Source organism: Fukomys damarensis, unplaced genomic scaffold, assembly GCF_012274545.1.
Source record: "Fukomys damarensis isolate Sample0158 unplaced genomic scaffold, DMR_v1.0_HiC HiC_scaffold_15, whole genome shotgun sequence".
Taxonomy (NCBI): Eukaryota; Metazoa; Chordata; class Mammalia; order Rodentia; family Bathyergidae; genus Fukomys; species Fukomys damarensis.
The window spans coordinates 7,063,934-7,088,532 of record NW_022900927.1 but is presented as its reverse complement, the minus strand read 5'-3'; the positions used below and the strand labels follow the sequence as shown (position 1 = coordinate 7,088,532).

Genomic DNA, 24,599 nt, shown 5'->3' with positions numbered 1-24,599 from the left:
TACTGCATGCAGCTATTCACATAAATTAACTTTTTTGTATTTATTTAACTTTCCCTCTTGTCCTGTTACGACAGAACCACTTTTCTTCTATTTTGTCATCTCTGCTCCCCCTACCACAATACTTTGCATAATCTAGGCTCAGTAGGTCTGTGGACTGGATCCATGTATAAAACCTATCCCTTGCTTTAAGAGAAACTGATATTTAAAAATAAGACTTTTTATGAAGGGGTATTATAGACATTTCTTATATTGTTTAATAATTATCTGCTTTGGAGATATATTTGATTTTTTTTTTTTTTTTGGTACCAGGGATTGAACTCAGGTCCTTGTGCTTGCAAGGCAGGCCACCGAACCACTCATCTAAATCCCTGGCTGTATTTGCTTTTTAATGAATGCTTTAATTAGCTTCTCTTGTATATTTTAAAAAAAAACAAACTTGGAACATAGCAACTGTGTAAGTTAACTGTGTTTGTTTAAAATATACTTGAGGTGAAATGTGGTTAAATAATTACCAAAATAGATGTATAAGTTTGCTTAAGATAACTTTAGTAGGAACAATATTGATTCTTCAATAAATACTGAATTTACTCATTCAAATTCAAACACTTGCTGAAGGCTATTATTCATTTTTCAAAAAGTATGAATATTCAGCCTCTTGGTTAATTACCTTAATAAGTTGATGTATTAAGCAAAAAGAGAAGCAGAGAATAATGGGGAATGAGGATCTTACACATCTTTCTGGCAAAATCAAAACTTGAATTCAAGTCTTCTGATGGCCTGTGTGTATCATCTAAAAATATTTAAGAAAATTATATATTTGTTAAGATGAATGTGCCTATAGAGAATACTCTCTGAAAATATGTGGCTTAATTGCAACTTCTTAGATGATCACCCTCTTCCTTTTTCTTTACCGCTTATCACTAAATTTTAAATAATGAAAACACACATAAGCGCCTGCCTAGAGCAAACACAGTTTCCTGGAACCTCACATCAAAGCTACACAGTGGAGGGGAAGGAAGGCCAGACAGATATTATGTTTATTTTAGTCATTCTGCTTAGTTTTGGTTTCCAGGCACTGAATTGAACTGAGTATCCAGAGCCAGAAATTATTGTTGTTTGTATATCTAAATTTTTTAATATTCTTCTTAAGAAATGTTTAGGTACAGTCGAATCCAGTAGTGTTTTGAAAACTTCATAGTGGTGAAATTTAACTTGTGGTTCCACAAAAAGCCAACAAACACAAATGTGATAAAATGGACATTTGGAGGATGTTAGATTCTCCCAGAACAAGGCATAGTGTAAATATTTCTAAAGTTAATTGAATGAACACATGAAAAGTACCTCCATTCTCAGCTCTGTTTGTTCAGTACAACCAAACAGTCTATCAGCCCCCTTCACATCAGGGCCTGTGCAACTGTGTGTGTGTGTGTGTGTGTGTGTGTGTGTGTGTGTGCATGTGTGTGTGTGCCACACCATGAGAAGGAAACCTTTGGTTTGGCATAGACTGACAGACTTTGAGATGTTTGTGCCACTTCCCCAACCCTAATGTCTGAGAATTCCCGCTGTTGTGTCTCTGCTGAAAAGGACAGGCCTGAAGAGCCCTAACCCCACCTTGTTGCGCCCCATGCCCCACTCCAGTTAAACAAGGGATAGACCTGTGGACATTTTTCATGGCACTGGAGATTGAACCCAGGCTCTTTACACTGAACTACAACCCCAGCCCTTTTAAATTTTTTTAAAAGACAGGGTCTGAATAGACACTGAGTTGCCCAGGCTGAGCTCAAACTTGTTATCCTCCTGCTTCAGCCTCCCAGAGTGCAAGAATTACAGGCATGAGCCATTGTGTCCAGATTGTCTCATGATTTTGAGTCAGTTTACAGGAAGGTCATTCGGTGAACTGCAGCCTAGAACTCGGGAATGGGGTGGGGATGGGTTGGCATCAGTTCAGGCCAAAGCCACATAACCTAAGCTATTTGAGGGAAAAATTATAAATAATCAAAGCAAGCTAAAGTCCAGAGAGAAATTAGGCGTGCCTTTAAAAATGACAAAGAGGACGAAGACAGAATCAGCAAGTAAAAGAAGGGAAGAATGAAAGAGAAGAGACCCACTCACTGACTTGAGTATCTTTTTCTTTCCTGGCACTGGTTGCTGTAACATCCAGCTGAACTTTGTTTCCTGCTTGTAAATGTCTGTAAAATTGCTGACCTTATCTTTAAAGTGAATTCCTCTTTTTTTCATTTCAGTTAATTGAGGTGAGATTTGATTCCTAGCAACCAACAATCTCCGAGTATGGCACTTCCCCTTCTCCTGGGCACCAAGTGCTTTGGTTCAGTCCTTCTCTCTTCTGTCAGGAGAGAAAGGAGCTGAAAAACACTCACACTATCTAATAGTTTGTTACTTTTCCAGAGAGCATAGCAGTGAGAAGGCCACACAAGACACTAAGGAATGACACTCACATCATTTTTGGAATTGGCTGGGCTGTATTTTAGAAGGAGCATAGGAGTGCTTTCTCTGATCTCGGTAGCTGTCCACAGACTCAGCTAGAAGGGCTACTTCCCCCTTTCCCCACTCCACAAGCCACAGGTGGGACAAATTCCTCTATTAAATTGCAAATGCCTTGAATATGACTGATGTCTTCACTGTCACTATTAGCACTTTTACAGTGTCTATGAGTTATAGCATTCTTTTGAATGGATATATATATATATATATATTCTGATTGGAGTATTTTAAGAACTTATAGGCCTAATACTGAGAACTCTTCCTTTCCCCTTTTGCCATTCCTTCTGGACTTCTTTACCCGCCCACCCCCTTTGGTACCAAGGATCAAACTCGGGACCTTGCGCTTTCACAGCACACAGCAGCATCACTGAGCTAAATCCCCAGCCCTCCTTCTGGATTTCTATCTACTCTTGAACTTCTGTGAGCTGTGCTAAAATTAAGTACACAAGGAAGATATGAAACCATTATTTGCTTTTATTTGGCCCAGTCACACTTACAAAGTGGTAATCAAAGGAGCCATGATCAGCAATTAGAAAGGCTTTCTGTGGCTGGGTGTAGCTCAATGGTAGAGTGCTTGCCTGGCATGCGCAGGGACCTGGGTCAACACCCAGCATTAGAAGGAGGGGCGGGATGGAGGTGCTTCTTGAGCCACCACAACTTCCTGTTCTACCCAGGCACTCCTGTGCTGGGCCACAGCTTCTTAGTCCCAAATTCATCCAATGCCATTCATAAAGCCAAGTCCCTGATGAAGACAGAGAAGGGACCCAGGCCTTTTGCATGAGTTCAGGTTTAGCTGTATAAGTCCAGTGGCTCCAGAGGCCCCCACCAGGTGTAAGAAATAAAAAGGAGACAGAGAGAGATTTACAGCAAGGGCAGGCTTTATTTGAGATAAATATGTGAGAGCTGTGAGAACAGCGCCTCTCTTACAGAGATTTATAAGGGGTAGCAGAGAATAAGGAAGCTGCAAACTAACTTCTGAGATTGGCTCATCTTAGTCTGTGATCACTGTTTCATTTTGTGTTTGCATAGGTTCTCTGTTCTTCTGGAGCTGAGGGCCTTATGGTATCGAATGATATGTTCTATAACAGAAACCAGGCTAGTTAATTAGGGGTATTAATATTGTTATGAGGCTAAGAAAATGGGAAGAGTCAGAACTCATAGAAAGATGTCTTTTGGGCTGTATTTTACAAGGATCATAGGAGTGCTTTCTCTGATCTCAGTAGCTGGACTTTTCCTTGCATTGGGCAGTGTTTACCCTTTGGAAAAAAGGTCATCTGACTCACAGTGATCAAAGACCAGTGAGGGAAACAATAAATTAAAAAATTTAAATAAGGCCAAATGAGGGAAGATTAGTAGAAAGCCAGGATTATCCACAAATACTGTTTTAGAAAAATTATTTTTTTTTAGAAAAATTATTTTCATTTATAAAGGACTGCTTTTTTCTGACAGGCTGTGATTAGTATTTTATTTCCTTTTCTATATCATTAAAGATTAGAGTAATATTCAGAACATCAAAAAGTCATATACAGAAATAAAACAAAATGATGTTTTCAGTATTCTTGGTTCTCCTGCATATTATATTCTTGTCTTTTCTGATTAAATAGATGGATTTATTTTTTAAACATTCATATTTTACAGAATGAATCATTGTGAATGTAGGAACCAGATGATTCATTCATCTATCAATCAGTATCTTTGTTTTCATTTTTTTTTCTTGTTTCTTATTAAAGAGATATTAGAAATTCTTCAAATTTAAGGCATTTCTCTCCACTTATTCTGTTTGCTTCACAAGTAGTAGAGTAAAACTAGCATTAATAGTGTGTGGGTTCAGATTCTTGTTAAGAACAGTGGTTTGGAAAAGTGAATTTTGTGTAGTCTTCCATTGTATAAAGTCTGGAGCCTTCCATACTGGAAGCAAGTATACCCTGAAATGGCAGGATAGAAAGGAGCTCTTTAGTACTTACATATTCTAGATATTAGTCCTCTGTACAAGGAGTAGCTGGATCAAAATAGTTTTCCATTCTGAAGTTTGTCTCTTCACTTTGTTGCTTGTATTTGCTGGTGCAGAAGCTTTGAAATTTTATATAATCCTATTTATTTCTTCTTGATGTTATTTCTTGGGGAATTGGGGTTCTGCTTAGAGAGTCCTTATCTGTGCCCATGTCTAGGTTAAGTGTTCCTGTTTTAATATTTAGGTCTTTAGTCCATCTTGATTTTAATTTGGTATACGGTGATAGATACAGGTCTAGATTCAATCTTCTGCATGTGTGTAGGCAGTATTCCCAGCATCACTTGTTAAAGAGATTGTTCAGTCAGTGTTCACTAGAAGAACAGATATATCGATATAAATATAGATACAGATATGGATTTATAAGGATAGGCTTACAGTGGCTGCCTGCAGAGTCAGGTGTGGAAGAAGGCAAAAACGCTGTCTATGCCCTGGATATCCAAAGGATCCAATCAAAAGTTGAAGGTCTGGAGCTCACTGCAGAGTTCTACATGAGTCTGTATCAGGAAGCCAAGGGTCTGCACTGAAAGCCTGGAGATATCTAAAGGTGATGGTGAAGACCAATGGCTACAAGCCTGTTACTTCTTTAGTAAGTGTATCATCCAGACACACCCAAATCTATCCTAAACCAATCAGCTAGATATTTCTTCATGTTGGCACTACAGTTAACTATCACAGAGGCTATTTTTCCTTTAGCACATGCTTTTGGCACCATTGTCAAAGATCAGGTAGCTGAGTGTGCCTGGGTTTTTTTTCTGCATCTCCTATTCCACTCCATTGATCCATATGTCTACTTTGAATACCAGTACCATGCTGTTTTATGTAGTAAATTTATGCAATGTAAGTTGAAATCAGGGATTGTGGTACCTCTTGCTTTCTGCTACTGCCTGGGATTGTTTTTGCTTTTCTGGGTATTTTCTTGTTCCATATAAATTTTAGGGTTTTTTTTTTTTTTTTTTTTTTTTTTTTTTTTTTTTTTTGGTTCTGTGAGGAATGCTGTTGGTGTTTTGATTGGGATTGCATGAAATATATATATGTATTTTGGTAGTATGGCCATTTTGACAATATTGGTTCTACCTATACAGCAATGGGATATCTTTCCATTTTCTGATGTCCTCTTTGATTTCCTTTTTCAGAGTACTATAGTTTTCATTATAGAGGTCTTTCACTTTCTTGGTTAGATTAATTTCAAAGTATTTATTTTCCAAGAAACTAATCTTACCAAGTCACCTTTTCAATACATCCCTGTTATAGGCTTATAGATTACTTGCTTATTAAAAGTCAGGTTCTATCAAAATATGTTAGCATTATAAACTTCTAAATTCTCAAAATTATTTTAATGCTTAGGAAGTGTTGTAGGCATGAGTGATTTGGAAATTCTCAGATATAATGCATTAAAAACATAAATATTGACCGCTTGCTAATCCAGTTTAAATACAGGATGACCAAAAATGGAATATTTTTGTTAATTTTTATAAGATGATATAACAGGAAGTATATAAATGACAATTTTGTCAAATTTATTCAATAATTTTTCCTGTGTATAGTATATTTCAAAACATTAAATACACAATGCAACGTTACGATCTGACAGTACTGTATAGTCTCTTTCCCAATGCTTCTTTCGTTAAATATCTTTCTTCGAACAGCGCACTAAACACTATTGCATTGGCCTTTCCTTTTTTCTGTGGGTGGTATAATTTAAATAAAATCTCTACCCACTAAATGTAAAGTGACGACGTTGATTGTGATATTTTGGTTAGCATTTTGCTATCCCCTATTTTTTAGTTATTTGGTCTGTTAGACCTAATCTAAATTGTAAATGACTTTTTGAACCCTGTTGTTTTGAATATATAACAATTGAGTTCCATATTGGTTGGTCTAGAAAGTGCGTAAATATTTTATAATAACATTTTCCTCATTTTTTGATTACAGGATAGCTTGTTAGATGTTGGTCAGCTCTGTCAGCACTACCCATAAAATTATTATAACAATTGACCACTATTGGAATATTTTTTGTTTCATTTCTTCTTTCAAGTTCTATCATTTCTGAATTATGAACAGTTGACAATAAGGAGACATCATGTCTTTCCATTTAATGACAGACTTTTTCTCTGACGTACTAACATTTCTCCCTTTTAAAGCTTTTTCTTTTGCAGATCTTTTGATACTTCCTTCCTATTCAGTGTCCCAAACATGCCTGTTTTTACTGTAAAAGAATATTATTGAGTTCTGCAGAACTATAAAAATTTTGTCTAATGTACTTACAATAATTGTTATTTTTCACAAATTGGTGAAAGAAATATATTTTTAGAACTTAATAATAGAATTTATTAGATTTTACTAGAAATTAGATTAGAAATCAGAAATTACTGTTATTAGATTTTACTAGAAATGAACATCAAAGGCGAATGCAACACTCTAAGTACAAAAGCATGTAGAAATAGTCAATATAGAACAAAGAAGAAGACATACAAGTGTGTCTTGTGCAAACAAGAATGGGCTGGTTGAAATGACAAATGCCTGAGCAGCGCTTGAGTGAACTGTTAAGTGGTTAAAGAATTTTTGACATGCTTTGCTGTCTTTTGCTGCAGTTTAACATCATATCTTTATTTGTAATAGCAACAGGAATTGGCACGAAGATAACAGATTACACTGTCATTCCCTTCTCCCTCCTCCCCTCTATACTGTCTTTATAGCTTTCCTATCAACATGCTCCAGATCTACAAGGAATAGTCTGTGCTTTCAGGAGATTCTAAATTTCCTTTCAGGGACATTTATAGTATTGTTAAACTGTAAAATTGCCATTTTGGTCAGAAATAATTGACTACCAGCAGCTTCATATGGCTCAAACAAAAGAGCATTGGGTTTATATTCCAGGGCTGAAAGTCACTTGTACATCAGCTCAGGCCAGATGCTTAATTGCTGAGCCTTGGTTTGTGAAGTGAGAGTAACATGTACTTTGTAGGGGTGATGTGAGGTTTAGCAATGACATATTGAAGTATTATTTCTGGAAGTCATGTTCAAGAAATATTTAATAACAATATTTTTATCAATATACATAACTCAGAGAGTTTCCTCACTTTTCCTCTATCAATTCCTGCATATATGGCACAGAGGATGGTTGCTATGGTAGAGAAAAGTGGAAAATGCTTGTTAGGCAGGCACAATTTTTAAAACCCCAGTAACTTTAAAGGTCTCCTATTCTGGTATGTTCTGGTATGCCCTAGTAAGGTCACAGATAAAGTTTGACATATTCGGTAGAGTATTTAAATACGAAATGTACTGAAGCAAACCAAGAACAGAGTTTTTTTTTTCTTTTTTTAAAATCTAAGCACTAAGCAAACATTCTGAACTTTTGGCAGAGGAATTGGACTGCCTGAATCCCCATGACTCTGAGTTATTAATAGTGACTCATTTTGCCAATTTTGAGCAGACATATATTTATATATCATGCAGTTTCTGTGTGTAGAGACTTTTAAGGCTTGATGGGCTTTTGAAAAATGTGTTGTCCTGGGGGAGAACGGGGCAAGGAGGATGCCATCCTGTCTTCTGCATGACACTTACCACACTGTGCTTATTAAATGATTAATAAGAAGATGGGCCCTGCACCAAATCCAGGAATGTGGCTCCCATCTGGTCTGCCAGAAGCTACAGTGAAGGCACAAGTTGCACCAGGTAGTAATCTGCAGCTATTTATGAGCATCTTGATGGTGGTCTAGATTAAAAGTCTATGTTTATATACTATACAGAAAAATGGCCATGAATCATTCCCACAATAACTTTTGGTCACACCAGTCAACCATGTAATGAAAAACCAACCAGTTGGTCTTGAGGCTGTGATGGACAGAGCTTCAAGTTAGCCTCTACCTTACAATGAATGTGCTTCCTCCTCTGAAAATTGACTCCCAGCCTCTGGTGTGCACCAGCCTCCTCTCCCCTGTGTGCCCTGCACGCCACAGCCTGTGTCCTTTCTCCACCCACACTCAAAACTCTCTGACATAAGCAAAATTAAAGGAGTTCTGAAAATGCCCAAAGAGCACCTGTGCACATAATTAAGAAAACATATTTTTAGTACATGTTTATTTTCTCATTGTCATTGTTTCATTGCGTGACTTCAATTAGTGATCCTTATGACTCATTTGCATCCAGATCATTAAAACCCTTTCATTTGTCCATTTAAACTGACTGGAGGTTTTAGTTAATTATCATTTCCTGACAGCCTGAAGGTCAAACTATTTCCTTTTGTTTCACTCTGCAGTTAATCCCCTCATTAAATGCCATGGGAAATGAATAATTAAATATGTGCCATTTTCATATTTCACGTAATGAGAGGCCCTCAGGTCCCAGAGGATGCCATAAGAGGAAAAGTCAAGGAAGTGTTGAAGACTCTGTCTCCCACAAACATGTGAGTTTCTGTCTGGACTCAGAGCAGAAAAGCTTTGGCCAAGTCTCTTGCCCTGAATTGAAAAAAAAAATGAAAAGAATACTTATGAGGCTAAACTCTGACTCTCACTAGTTGCATAACTTGGGGCACAGTCGGTAAACTACAATGCTACAGATTTTTATATATATACACACACACACACACACACACACACACACACATATATAAAGATAGTAATGGTAACAGCCTTACAAAAATGTTATGAATATTAAATGCAAGAATATATTAATAATGTTATATGAGCTATTAGATTGCCATTTTTATGATCACAGGCAAGTCATCTTCTACTGTGGCTATCTGGCCTTAGCCAGACATCTACATGTAAAATGTTTAGAAGTTCACTTCAGGCCACTGGGACAAGGGTTAAGGTAAATTGTGTTGATCCCTGAAGAGAAAACCCAGGTGGCCCTGTCTCTGTGGCATTAAGCAATTATGCTTCTACTAAACTCCCAATTACTAGGAGAGGATTTTTTTAGAGGGTAGGGGTGGTAGAGGGTAGAAGGACCCAGAAGACCACAGCTGGTGAGGAGAGGTTCAGCCACCCACAGCAGCCTCCAATGCTACACCCAAATCCTGCTGTGGACACTGACCCTGTGGCCCTAGCCTCCTGCTGATTCTCATTCTCACTGGAAGTGGTTTACTTGCACCTCCCTGTACTGACTTGTGGGGACCAGTCATGTGCCCCACCTTGTCTTATCTGAACATGTTTTAATCAGATTGGAAGCCCCAAGCTGACTGAAAGTGGACTCAGCCTTGCTCAAGGAAGTTCTGGACCCATTAGACAACATCTCTTTGTCTCATTTGGTCATTTCTGCTGCCACATCATGCCATGGACCATACAGAGAAGGGGTGCCCCCCTTCAAATTGCAGAGTACAGAGAAAGTAGTACTGAGGAAGGAGGCCTCAGCTGAAATCAGGATAGCTAAAATTTAGTTGGCAAAGAAAAGGAAAAAGATTTTTCCAGCAATTAGCACAGTGGGAAAGGTCTGGGCTGTACGCACAGCAGGATGCTTTCTATGAGCCCATGACAGGCTGCACAGGGAATAACAGTGGCCAGTGCTGCCCGCGTCCACCCAGACCAGCAGGGACATGTCTGAGGGTTGACTAGAGGTCTTGAACTTTATCCTGCCATCGGTGCAGATGGGAAAGCAGGGGCACAGGATTGTAAATGGACACATATAGTGTTAAGCATGCAGAACAGGGAGGGAGAGGCTTTCTGGGAAGAAGATTAGTTAAGGAACAAGGCCTGAAGTATTGGGCGCCTGGAAGGAAAATACAGTGCTCTGTGATTGTATGCAGAGCGAGTGGAGCCATTGCCAAGAGTGGAACCATAAAATTTCTTCTGTCATTGCTTTACCCAAAATAGCGAGTGAATCCTAGGTTGGATTTTTGTGAGGAAAATATGTTGCCCTTTTTAGAAAGGTTCTATAAGAAGCAACTTTAAAACAGCTTGTGGAAGAATAGAAGTCACAGGGGAAGAGTAAACACAGTGTGAATGATTAAAAGAGTAGCTGGAAGTGCTGATGTCTTTCGAAAGAACACACAAGTGAATTGATGCTCCACATGACAGCACAGTCTCGTAGCTACTCTGTTCCCTCCTTGAAATGGGAAATATTTTCTAGATCTCCCTTTAATGAAGTAAAAAGGTAGTCTAAGGATGCAGCTAGCAAGTAGTATAATTTTTAATTGAAAAGCTTATATCAAAGTTAGAAAATCAAATGTGGAGGAGAAGTGAAATATTCTTTTATCATTTCACAGAGGAATGAAGAGGACAAAACAGTAAAGAGCCCATTTAGAGTCATCTAGCGACGTGTTTTAGACTTCTTACAGAAAGGTAAGTGTTCTTTTCTTTGGCCATAACAGTCCAGAAAGACCATTTCATGACTGAATTAGACATGGTGTTTTGTATCTTCTCTTTTTAAAGGCAAGAACTGCTGTGTTGGATAAATTCATCACATTTTTCCTTACAGCATTATTTTGTTCCTGTTTATAGAATTAACGAACTGTGCGGTAATCCTTGTGTTGAGGAGTCCACACAGATCAGGTTGCCTAGTGGGAAGGAAAGGGAGTGCATAGAAGGGTAAAAGAGGACACACCTCTGGGCAGCCCCAGGGTCACTCTGGCCCATCCTCTCACCTGGTATTCAGGGTAAGGTAAATTCACACGTGACATGGGGAACCTCCTGAGCTAGTTCCCTCAATGCCCCACCCCTTTGCAGGAACCTCTCCTTTCTAGTCTCCCATCTGCCTCAGTTCCCTGTTATCCTCCTCCCTAATTCTCCACTAGCATAGAGAAAGTTTAAAAGAAAAAGAAATATCAATATGTAAGACCATGCTTTTTTTCCCCTCCTACAACCCTTTTTTCTGTCTCAGTCTCTTTCGTCAAGGTGAAATTGCTTTTCTGCACCACGGGCAAACATTCATTAGGCCTGCAGGCCACAGCCCTTTCTGTATGACACCTTTTCCCCAGATCTGTTTCTGTCCACATGCTAAGAACTCACACTGCAGTAGGGATGCCCCATTCCAAGCCAAGTATCCTGCAGGCTGTCCTCCTTCCATCTTAGTAGCTTTCCTAGGCCCAGGCACATAAAGTCCTCATCAGAGAAGCTGCAGAACTAAATTAACAGAGACTCAGAGAGACATATTGAAAAGTGTACCTCTGGCAAGAACCAGCCCAATAAAGTGCTTAAGCAGTGTGATTCTCATCAGGATGTTGTTCCATTAAACACAGGCCACTTAAGAGATCTGGACATCTTGTGTAATGACATTTTCATTTTAAAATTAGGTCAAATAGAAATACAGTGATAGGTGGTTAAGTTTCTTAAGCTCAATTCTGAGTTTTGAATAATAAAAATATCAGCTCTTTTGCAAACTTTTGTTTTCCCAATTAGCTAGAACTTTGAGCCTTTTTCTTTTATGACCATCTTCAGTTTTTAATGTTTAGCTCATCAGACACTTACTCTCTGAAATTACCGTGTCTCTGTTCTCTGTATATCCTGGAAGGCCGTGAATGATGAAGCTAGCTGGATCTTACAATTCTAGGCATTCATCCCATTCCCTTTCTCTTTCATACAGTGTTTCTTACAATTATTTAAGTTACTTTAGAATCATCTAGTGCTGACTTATACTGAATTTAGCATCAAAGTCAGTCAGTTGGAAGATATGTCACATGCCATCTCTCTGCTAGCAGTGTTCTAGATGCTGAGAAAACTGTGGTAGATAAAAGTATTTGTACTTGTGATACATCATGGAATTTGCATTCCAGTTGAAGAGACAAGCAATAATCAAATGGCCATACAATAAATATATCATTAAAATTCTGTCAAGTAAGTTAAAGGGAAAAATATGATTAATAGCTTAACACCTAACTTCCAGTAGTTACAGTTTTATCAATTATAATTCTCTCTGTGGAAATCTTATTTCAGACTAGTAAAAAACTGATCATGTAAATGACATAAAAAAGCATTTTAAAAGTGCTAGTTATGTAGACTATAATGTCTATATTATGTTTTCTGCCTAATACTCCTTCCCCTTTATTACAGTGATAAAACTGTTCTCAGTCATGTAAAGGTACAAAATCCCAAAGATGAATGTAACTGTGTTGTATACCTACAATGTATCAATAAAGTTAATGAAAAAAAAGATACTGATAAACACTACAGACCACTTTTCTCCTCTTCAGTTTTAATAAATTATGTATGATAGTAAAAAGTTATTTAAAAAAACTCATCTCAGGTATCAGACATGGTCAGGTGATCCAATTTGAGTCCTTCTCAGGATCTTTGTACTGCTGCTGAGAGTTTTTGCTTTCATGGGTGGAACAGAAGGACTATGAGTCTGGGCTGCTGTTGTTGATGGTTACCCTTCCATCTCCTAACTTCTCACTCGTACCTCTGGACTCAGACGGAATGAAACTAGAAGGCAGATGGGGACAGAGAAGAAGCCAATGAAGAGAATTTCAGAATGAGAGCTTTAGTTTCAGATGCCCCCAAGCCTAGTTCTCCATGGCATTTTCCATGGCTGAGTAGAGGAGACTTTAAACTCTTAATACCAGCATAAGTGAGTCTGATTCCATTTCTGTTACTTGCTAATGAGTCCACATTAATACGGAAACAGACAGTGTTGTACGTATGTCTTAGGGTGGTTCATTCCATTTGGCTGGGAATATCTTAAAATGAATCCACTGAAGTTTTGAGTTTCTTGATTAGATTCCTTAAGGCAATTTTTCATTATATCACATAATTTGATTCTTTTTTCAAAGTTGGAAACAGGGAGTGTTATCAAATTTGCTGCTTCTTTTCCTACTCGATACTGCTCATAAATAGCCAAACAATTTTAAGACTAGCAGGAAATTTTTATTCAGTGGCCAAAAATGAGAAGAGCAAGAGCATGCTCTAAAGGCACCTTCTCAAGCAAGGCTAGAATCTGGATTGTTTTATTGGAACTGAGTTATAGGGGTGGTGAAAGCTGTTTTCTCTAAGGAGCTGGCAGTTAACACCGGCGAGCAGGTGGTCATGGGCATCCAGCCTTGATTGCCATGCACAAATAATACCTGCAATAAGCAGAACTAATAGGAGCAAGTTACAGGTGGGTTCAGATGGAGGCTTCCTGGTGACCAGAGTGTCAGCCTTTATATTTTTCAGTGTTTATGTATGTTCATAAAAAGTCTCCTAAAGCCCTGACTAGTGAATGCCTGGGCCAAGTGCAGTTAGTCAAGTGCTCCTGCTGTGCTTGTATCAAGGGGCTTGGAGTCATGGTCAGAGTCTCGCCATCTCCATGGAGCACTGTTTTGTCTTTCTAGGCAGGTCTATGAGACAGGGTCAACCTACACTCTGCCATAGGAGAAAGAAAGCTCTTCTCTTTCCCGTGGGACAGGGAGGGATCTGATAAAGAAGAGCCCTAAGTGCCTAGACTGAAGCGGATAAACTAGGGTGAACTTGTTCAGGTTCTACCCATTTTCTCAGAAGAAGCAAAAGGCCTCAAAGTTAGAGCACTAGAGAGGGCATGGCAGAGCCACCAGATCACAGCAGATGGTAGCACTGTCAGCAGAGGCCTCTTCCTCTACTGAATATACAGCAGAGGTAGCTCAAGGACCAGTGAGCATGGAGGTGGACAGGGAGTTTGGCAGGGAAGGGTGCAGTACCTCAGAGATGAAGGGAGCAGAACCTTGGAATTCAGGCTCAGGATCAGGAGTGGCTCCGTCTGGCAAGTTTCCCATCTGTTGGCCATTTTTGCTGGGATCTGTTCAGATACAATGTCTTCTGGAAGAAGAAGTTGGTGGAAAAGTATATTTTCACCTTCCAAACTTATTTTTTATAAATACAAATGAGACTTCTAACCCAGAAGATCAGAGCCTCTACTGCTGATTACAAGGTGTGTGTCCTTAGGAAAGCCATCTAAACTTTCTGAATGTCAGTTTTCTCACATGTAAAATACAGATAGAAATAATTACTTTATAGGGTTGTTGGGGAACAAAATGCAACACAAGAAAACGAAAAGCTATTTTGACACCAGTGCATACTCATTAAATGACAGAAAGATACTGTACATATATCCAGCAACTGAGCTGGTGGGAAGGTTGCCACCCAGGAGCTGACTTGCATGGTGACAAGAAAGTTAAGATAGAGTGTCATGGAAGAGCATTGCTTTGTCCAGCCCTGAAGTCTGCTACTGAAGTGGGCTCTGGATAGAAGCTAAGGACAGGGAGAGTAGCCTACGTGCTGCTGACTTCTCTCAGGAGCTAATTCAGAAAGTGTTCACGCTTGTACTAGATGAACATAAATATGCTGCTGAGCAGTCGCAAAGGCAGCTGAAGTAACAGAAGTGATGAAGAACAGAAATCCTTTCTGAATGACTTCCTCTCCCAGGATCTTTTATGCCCTACATATTCCGGATGTGCAGATACTGTCTGGAAACCATGCAGTTCCCCAAAATGCATAGAATTAATCTCTTCCTCACATTTTTGCCAGCCTGGCTGATCAAGTCTTTTTACTTCTTGCTAATGCAGTAAATCAAAGTGTAGTAGTATTCCCATTTTTTCACCATGAGTGAGACTGTTTTTATATATTTATTGGCCATTTGTATTTCTCTTAGATTTTCATTCATTGACTTTTACATCTTTGGAGTTAGTCTGAGCCCAGCATTCACTATGGCTGGGCCTCTAATTATATTTTGTGTACCTTTTTAAACTTCATGCCTCTAATTAGTCTATTTAATTTTTAGAAGTGTATAATATTTCAGGGCACACAGGTACTTTGTCTTCCTTTGCCAGATTCCTGGCAATACATAAAATTCTTTCATCTTTTGGATTCATCTTTTGATTCAGCTATGGAAACGAAACTGAAACTATCCAGTTCATATTTCATCTCAAGTTAAAATCACTCCAGGTTAATTGAAAGACATCCACTTGATAATACTTATGTTTTGGGCTGTCTGCTGAACATCATTGTTGGCAAACTGCTGAAGAAGGACGTTGAAGAAGTTTAGAGACCTAGATTTAGGATCTGAATCCCTGCTCGCTCCCTCCACAATATCCATGTCACTTTCAGCAAATCATTTGTCCTTCTGCCTCTATAAATGGGGCCAGGGAGAGTTTGAGCCACATCACTGATTCCCAGCTCTGGCTATTAATTAGAATTACTTGAGCCACTTTGTAAAATACTGTTTTAAAAATCAGTCAGTCTAGGCCAGTTCACCAGAATCTTTGGTATGAGACCTTTGCATCAGGTTTTTTTTTTTCTTTGAAGTGCCATGGGTGGTTTCCATTGGCAACCAAGAGTGGGCATCACTGAATGTGATGATCTCTGATGTCCCTTCTAGAAAACATTTCTAAGATTCTAGAATATATTAAATTTGAACAGTGTATCAAACTCTTCAATAATGTTAACCTATTAAAATGAAGAGACTCTGCTTCATTTTTCCATACAACACAATGAAGCGTGGAAATTACCTAAAGGATTAGCCTGGAGAATGCTCATTAGTGGCCAAAATCATTCATGAATTTTCCTGCTTTTCCCTCTCTTTGTATATTGTTTATGACTCTGAATGAAATATGATTATGGACTTTCGTTGAGCTAAAAAATAGATGAAAACAGGCCAGTAAAGGAATGGACAGCTAGTTACATCAATCACTAACCCAGAGGACAGCCAGCAAACACTTTTTCTGTCCCTGTTTTGAAGTTGAAAACACAAATAATGTTGGGCATGGTGGCACATACCTATAAACTAGCACTAAGGAGGCTGAGGCAGAAGAATTGCCGTGACTTTGAGGTCAGTGTGGGCTACAGAGTGAGTTCAAGGCCAGCCTGAACTACATAGTGAGACCCTGTCCTAAAACAAAAAGAAAACAAAACAAAGTGCCCACAAATATGTATATTTAAAAGATGTAAAATAAGTAGTTATGGTTGTCAATGAAGAGGAAAATTTAATAGGGTTAGGACTGAGGATTTAGCTTGGTACTGCTGCCTGCCTCACAAGCCCAGGGTCCCAAGTTTGATCCCCAGTACCAAAAAAAAAAAAAATTAATAGGGTTATAGTAAAATCCACATCAAGGGGACGATTCTTTACTCAGTTAGTAGCTATTCAGTCAATTAATTATGAATATAAATATGTTTCACCCAGAAAGTGTTTGATGACAGCTGACAAGAACAATGTATCCAGCATAAGATCTAATCTAAATTTATTAATAAAATATTATATTTCTGATGAAGAGTGGACTTAGATATTATTGGGAAGACAAAACCCCTAACACACAAGATACTCCATAATGTCCTTATGAGAAGCATAGTAAAGACTTCCAAGAGAAGTAGCCTCAAACTTGAATTTCAAGTGAGGAATATTTGGGAGCTTTCTGTGTCATTATTTAGGAATATAACACTGAAAAAATATGAGAGGCTGCTTTGATCATAAAAACATGAGCTTCATTTTCACATCAAACTAGCATTTTCTTTTAGGTGGTTGTTGATCTGGCCTTTCTGTGCAGAGTCAATAACAGACACATACAGGGGTTGGTCCTATATGAAGTTTGATTTCCCAGGCCAGAGATACAGGGAAACATGAGGTCACAGCACCAGAGGTTTGGGCTCTTCAGTTCAGGAACCATGTGCAGCATGAAAGAATATGCTGGTGTTCTTTGAAGTTGGGTTTATATAACTTCAAATTTCAAAGAGAAATACATTTCTCCTCCCACTGAATTCGGTTGCCTTAGAAGTCTGATTTTTTTAAAAAATTGACTTTTGGTAGAACTGAAGAGTCTATTTAACATTTAGGTTGTTTTAATAATAGAATCTCAGGGATCCTGTGAACCTCATGATTAAAGGTTCTCTGCAAAGCCACAAGGACATAAAGATGAGAACAATCTCACCTTGCCCTGGAGCAGGTCATTTCTAGGGGAACCAACAACTATCTGGGTGAGAGTGGAAGACAGCCTTTCAAGATGCTACCGAACACATGTAATAGCAGAAACATTTCCATGGTCGTCACTAACCCCCCAAAGAAATAAGTTCTTATTGGATTTTCCGTATATATTATTTATTAACATTTTAAAATTGTATTGGAATACACATCATACAAAATTTACCATTTTAACTGCTTTTTGTTGTTTATTGAGACACTATGTAGTTCAAGATGGCCTTAACTCACTGTGTAGTCCAGGCTACCCTCAAACTCACAGGGATTCCTCTTCCTCAGGCTCCCAAGCACTGGGTTATAGATGTGTGCCACCATGCCTGGACCATCTTAACCACTTTTAAATGTACAGTTCAGGGACCTTAAATTGACTTACGTTGTTGTACTACCATCACCACCATCCATCCATCCATCCATCCGTCCATCCTTGGAACTCTTTGCATCTTGCAACTGAAACTCCATACGCATTAAACAGTAGTCCCCATTCACGTTTCCTCCAGCTCATGGCAATCACCATTTTACTTTCTGTCTCTATAGAATTTAACTCATAAGTAAAATCACCCAGCATTTGCCTTTTTGTAATTGGCTTATTTCATTCGGCATATGTTCAAGGTAGATTTTTTAAAAATTCATACTTTGAGGTATCTAATAAACAACAAACTATATATGTTCCAGCTAAGATATCCCAGTTTGTTTGTGTCTCTTACTAGAAAGTTGTTCTTTCTGGTGGCCAACAGAGCTGATTAGATTCATTTTGCACAGAGTTGCAAGTGGACATCATTCATGGATTGTCTGGACCCATCTGTGGGCACTGTGTGCTCTCACAAGCACCAGCCTGGTCCTAACAACTGTGGAGGTCGTGTAGCTCCTCCCCATGAGGGCTGCAGAAAAGCAGCCAGCCTGACTCAGAGCTGCTGCCAGCCCCCGGCCCACGCAGGCTCTGCACTTGATTATGGGTATAAGTTCCCATCTGGTATGTGGGTTTCTCAGTAAGAATGGGAGAATCAGGCTCTCCATGTCACATGCTGCTATTATTTTATTTAACACTTGTCATATGGCCAGCGTTGCACCAAGCACAGCACAAAACCTGGAATTATTCGATACACTCCCTGTTATTCGAGCTATGCTTCTGCCAAACTGGTTTCAAGGGATTCCTACCAATGCCTTCAAAAGTAGCTGCAGTTCCTAATGTCTTTCAAATTCAGAGTCTGGATTATTTAAAATTTTGTGCTATGGAGTTTTTTATTTTAAGTAAGTGCTATTACAATAAGTCTTTAGACAGGTTTTTCTATACATTCTCAAGTTTTTATTTTGGAGGAAAGTATGTATTTCCATATCTCGGAGTGTTACTCCCTTTAGCTGGTAGACAGAAATTCATTTCCCCAGTAAGGAGCCTCAGCCTGCAGCAAGCAGGAACAGCTTCTTGGGGATGTAAGAGGCAGTCATTGATCCACCCCCTTACATACACTGTGCCCTGCTGGGTGCAAAAGCAGAAGCTAAAGTGGGGTACAAGGGAATTTCCTTAACTGAATTCCTCCACTTTTGGTTGGTTTGGCTTTGCAGTCTGTTATCTAAAACTGAGTAATACAACTATCTGTCTTTAAAAAATGTATACAGTCTCCTCGCAGTCATTTGAGGATGTCTTATTCATTCCATTAAGGAATGTGTGGTATTGAGTTAGGTCTCTTGAGTGTACACAGATGCACCAGAGAGAACTTTTCTTAATGGAACAATTATTGCAGTACAAGTCAGAACATAAATATATGGTATAAGAGAAGGGTATAGGACTTCAGAAGATGGACACATCTCTGAACCTAGAAGTCACAGGTGAGGAATAAAAATTTACAACCTTTCTTGAACACATATTAGGTTCCAGGCACTGTGTTAAGCACACTGCATTAAATGATCCTGTCCTCAATACCCTGATTAGGCATTTTATTTTCAGTTCATAAATCAGAAGAGCAATGAGACTTGTCCACATCTATTTCTCAGCTTTCATGCTTTTTACTGTGTATTATTCCATACTGATGATACCTCTTGCTTTGTATTCCATCTCTTGTCCCACGCTATCCCCCAACTTCCCCAGAAGAGGAGACCTTGGCTGGCCTCAGACAATCATCTTTTTTTTTCTTTTTATTGAGTTTATTGGTACAATCTAGGTATACAGTACAGTTACATTCATTATTGGGATCCTGTACCTTTACATGATAGGTCTTGATTCTCATTTTTTCCCCTTGTCCCTGTCCTCCCTTCACCCCCTCCCCTCCCCATTTACAAACACTTTATTTCCATTTTTTTCAGTTTCTCATATTTTTTCCTCTCCCTTATTACCTTTCCCCCACCATTCCCACTTTACCTACACCTTTAGCCCTTTACTTCCTATTTCACATTATTAATTATCTCATTAGGATCCTGTGTACTATTATAGTTTTTCACAGCAGAGAAACTATTTGGTATTTCAGTTAAAGAAATTTCTGTATGGACCTTAAAAGTAGGGAATCCTAACATAAAACTAAAAAGGAAAGTAAAAGAGAAAAGGCAGTGATATAAGATTAAAATAATCCTTAATTTAATTCTGAAGATGAAAATGGTCCCTGGACATATTTAAATTGCTTCTTGCTCTTGTAGTCTTATCTTTTTTTTTCATTATTTAAGGAATACTTTATTAGTTTTCTGTAATCAAACCCATGTAGATATGACCTTACACATTTAATACAGTGTGTTAACCCTGTACAAATGGAAAAAAAATTAACATTTCTAGACCAATATGGCTATCAGTTTCTGTACAATGCCAACTCAACACAGTAAATTGGGAGCAGTATGTTATACATCAATATAGACAATCGTCTTTTACCAGATTGAACTGTCTTTAAATTTGCACCAGAAATAAATATGCATACCTACATGCAGGCAGGCAGACAGACCAAACTGGATTAAAAAAAAAAACGAATGTGGTTCTGAGAATGATAGAATTTTGGAAGTGCACACTGATGAAGCCCTTTGTATGTTTGGATAATTCTTCTGTCCTCATGTATTTCCCATTGCAAAAGGGGGGAAAAAAACAAGAAAACTGAGTTTGTTTTTTTTTTAATTAAGGAATTATTTTTAAAATTTTCCCTTTTTTCATTGTTTATTGGTACATTTAAGGTAAACAGTATAGTTACATTCATCATTGGGATCTTGTACCTTTACATGGTGTATCTTGGTTCTTATTTTTTCCGCATACACCTGCCCTCCCTTCACCCTCTTCACCTTTCCCTATTTACAAAGACTTTGTTTCCATACTTTCCTGAGTTTAATTATTTGGGAATTTATTAAAGATTTTCTGGCATTGGGGAAAAAACAAAGCTGTAACTGAGAGGCACACTTTCACATAGAAATCAGCTGTAAAAATTTCAAGATTCAGGTCCAGGGTCTCTGCCTTTATGTCCTGCTTGTTTGAGGCGTTGGAAGAGGCATTTTAGCTAATTAAGATCTGACCTATCAAAGCTGGAAGTCAGCTTTCTCTGTACTCTGGCCTGTCACTTTAGTACTCTTAGAATAAGACAGAGAACATTACCCTGGGAACAGACGCTGGGCTTGTAGCATATGTGTGCACAGTTTGATTGTAACTCAAAAGTAGTTATCCTGGTTTATCTGAGGCTGCCTCCCTGCTATTCCTGCTATTGCTTGGACTGTAGAGCCTTTTAAAGAAAAAGTATATGCTCCTATCTTGGAAGCCTTAAGACTGGTGGTACCAGGCCCTCCAGCTGAAGCAGAGATGGAGTCCCACACCACAGAGGCTGCCTGACACAGGTGGAAGGAGGCTTGGGAAGTCAGGCCATATGCATATCAAGACTACAACTTGCCTGGCACACACCTGTAATCCTGGCTACTTGGGAGGCTGAGGCAGAAGGATCACAAGTTTAAGGCTAACTTGGGCAATTTAAGGGCTAGGATGTGCTTCATTTACCTGGCACTGATGAGACCCTGAGTTCAGTACCCAGTCCAAAAAATACTAAATATTTTCTAAATTACTCCAAAGTTGATATCTTTTTAAAAAATAATGAAAAATGTAGAAAAATATGAAATTTCTAGTCTAATTTATTATGGTTTGAGTAAAATATGGCATTTATTTGAATATACAGAAACATAAATATCAAATCCTGGCACATAGATTATTAATAAATGTTTGTGCAGGTGAATAAATGAATGGGGAGTAAATGCTAATGAATAGCAGAACCTTGATAAAGCCAAGAGTGACAGACTTCTCTGGGTTAACCCTAATTTTGAATCTTTTTTTTTTCAGCTTTAATTGAGTTTATTGCTACATTTTAAGGTTACAGTATAGTTATATTCATTGTTGGGATCTTGTACCTCTACATGACAAGTCTTGATTCTCATTTTTTCCCCTTACCCCAGCCCTCCCTTCACCCCCTCTTCCCCTCCCCATCTATAAATACTTTATTTCCATCTTTTTGAATCTTTATAATAATAGTGATGGGAAGTTTCAGGCATAAGAATTCGAAAGCAGTTGAAAGGCTTTTCTACAATATTAAATTTCCTTTGCATGGTATCTGCACCTGATTCTGACCTCAGCTACTATGTCAGCTCCTGTGTTGTTTTCCTGCACCTCTTCCACTATCTTCTATCTGAATCCTGAAGTTTGAATGTTTCCAGGGACCAGTGCACAAGGTTTTGTCTTAAAGCTATATCCACTCTCATGAGATACAATGGGATACTCCTTTTAAAAAGGAAGGTGTTGTGAACATTTTATTTCACTTTTCTTTTCTGTCTCCTTCTCTTCTTTATTTCCTTCTTCTAGAAATATTTTAAATTAGAAACAAACTCTGCTGTTAAAAAGTATTATGTGAGTTCAATCCCTGGTACCAAAAGAAAAAAAAAAGTATGATGTGGAGTAAATCTCCTCATTCATCTTAAAAGATCCAGTTCTGTATCTATCTAATGTTCAGCCATTTCTTTTGTACATGATTTGATGATATGCTTATGTACAACAGATTGGAGATAGATTTTAATATTTATATAATTTATATCTCCATATAGTCAATCCCTTTACGTGTAAATCCTTATATCTTCACATTAAAGTATTTGTGTACAATGTGAGCTGCTGTGATAGGCTCTGATCTTAAGAAATTGTATAGATTGCTTTTGGGCATGAAAGGGTACTTGAGCTTTTATTTCACTTTGGCAAACCTTTGTTCCTTTAAATTAGCTCACTAAAAAATCTGTTTTAATGAGAATAATGACAGATTAAATATTCAAGGAATATGGAACAAGAAAATATTATTGAATCATTTGTGTAGTAGTTTCTATTAGTATATTTCCTTTCAAACTACGAGTTATTTTCTTATATGTTTCTATTTTAAATGACCTTTACAATTATATTGTTTGATCTACATTCTGCCAAGAGTCCAGATGATAAATAGAAAATTTCATAATCTAAATATTTAGAGACACACCTTCAATGTGATAAGCCCAGCCTACAAAAGATTGGTAAGCTTTATCCACCCCAATAATTATTTGTTCCCGTTAGAGAGGTACACAGCTGTCAAAACACTTGAATTATTTTTAGTCTGCAAATAAATCTAATGGAGAAAATGCTTTTTAGGTCACTGTTTGGCAAAAGGTGACATCTTTATTATAAAAAGAGTGAAGGTCTGTTTTTCTATTTTTTTTTTTCCATGAGGGTGGTTCGGCCTTTTTCTGTTTCCAAAGTAGTACTTTGTTTTAAATTTTGATTTGCAAAATATAAAATCATAATAGGAAAATTAATTTTATCTTTATCAAATAAATTTTATCCTAAACATAGTGGATAGCATATAGCTTTAGAATAGTGACTACTGGTGTAGAACAAGGTTTTAATCAATAGTTAAAAGATTTAAGCCAAATTGTTTGCAGTCTAGATTATTCTTACAAAACAATAGATGTCTTAAGGATAGACAGTTGAATAAAATTGAGAGTCTAGAAATAAATTAGTATCTGTATCTAACTGATTTTCAACATAGTTCAAGAACATATGATAAAAAAATAATCTTTTAAACATTGTTTAGGAACAACTAGATAACCACATGCAAAAACATGAAATTGAAGTCCCAGGGATTTAGCTCAGTGCCACCCTGCCTGCCTCACAAGCGCAAGGTCATGAGTTTGATCCCTGGTACTGCAAAAAAAAAAAAGAAGAAGAAGAAATTGAATCTTTACCTTACACCATATACAAAAATTAGTCCAAAATGGATTAAAGATCTCATCTTAAGAACTAAAACCTTAAAGCTCACAGAAGGAAACACAGATATAAATATTTATAAGTAGATCTTTGATATTACAACAAAAACATATGCAACAAAAGAAAAATAGATAAATTGGATTCTATCAAAACTAAAAACTTTTGTGCTTCAAAGGAGACTATTAAGAACGTGAAAAGACATTCCATAATATGGGAAATGATATTTACCAATCATATATTTGGTAAGAAACTGTTATTTTTGAGACCTTAAGTGTCTCTCAAAGGCTCATGTTAATCCACAGCTGATGGCACAGTATGTTGGTGTTAGAATATTTTAGTAAATGGGATCTCGTGAATGGAAGTTAGGTGACTGGGAATGTACTTTTAAAGAGGATGTTTGGAGACTGGCCTTTCCTCCGTCCTTCTTTGCTTCCCAGCTACCTTGAGGTGAGCAGTTTTCTCTTAATTATGATGTCCGTATTAGTTAACTTTCCCATCACTAGGGAAAAAATACCCAGCATTCATAAGTTAAAGGAGAAGAGGTTTGTTTTTTGGCTCATGATTTCAGAAATTTCAATCCATAGTCAGCTGGAACAGCACGGCAGAAGAACCTACCAGAGGAAAGCTGCTCAACACATAGCAACTAGGAAGGAAAGGAGAGATTGAGCTCTAGGTCATGCTCTGTGACCTGTACCTTCTCACCAAGTCCCACATCTTAACAGCATAGTCAGCTATGAATTCATGAAAGGGCTAATCCACTGATAAGTATAGTGACCCCCCCCAACACACATAATCTAATCACCTCACTAAAGCTGCACCTTTGAACATGAGACTTTGGGGTGATATTTTATATCTAAACCATAACATTCCACCTCTGGGCAGCAAAGGCTCATATCCATATCATTACATAAAATATATTCAGCCCATCTCTAAGAACTGCCAAAGCCTTAACAATTTTAACATTGATGAAAAGTCCAAGTCCAAATCTTTTAGAGATTCAAAGAAAACTCTTAG

At 37.9% G+C, this 24,599-nt stretch overlaps 1 protein-coding gene and 1 pseudogene across 2 annotated transcripts in view; both read left to right on the top strand.

Moving 5' to 3' along the window:
- Positions 1 to 24,599, top strand: part of Pced1b (PC-esterase domain containing 1B) — a 129,285-nt gene that overhangs the window by 19,279 nt on the left and 85,407 nt on the right. For both annotated transcript variants that reach the window (XM_010638350.2, XM_010638348.2), the window contains exon 3: positions 10,716 to 10,791. The gene's annotated coding sequence lies outside the window, so the exon portion shown is untranslated. The remainder of the gene's footprint in view (positions 1 to 10,715; positions 10,792 to 24,599) is intronic.
- Positions 18,146 to 24,599, top strand: part of LOC104872208 — a 51,109-nt pseudogene continuing 44,655 nt past the window's right edge.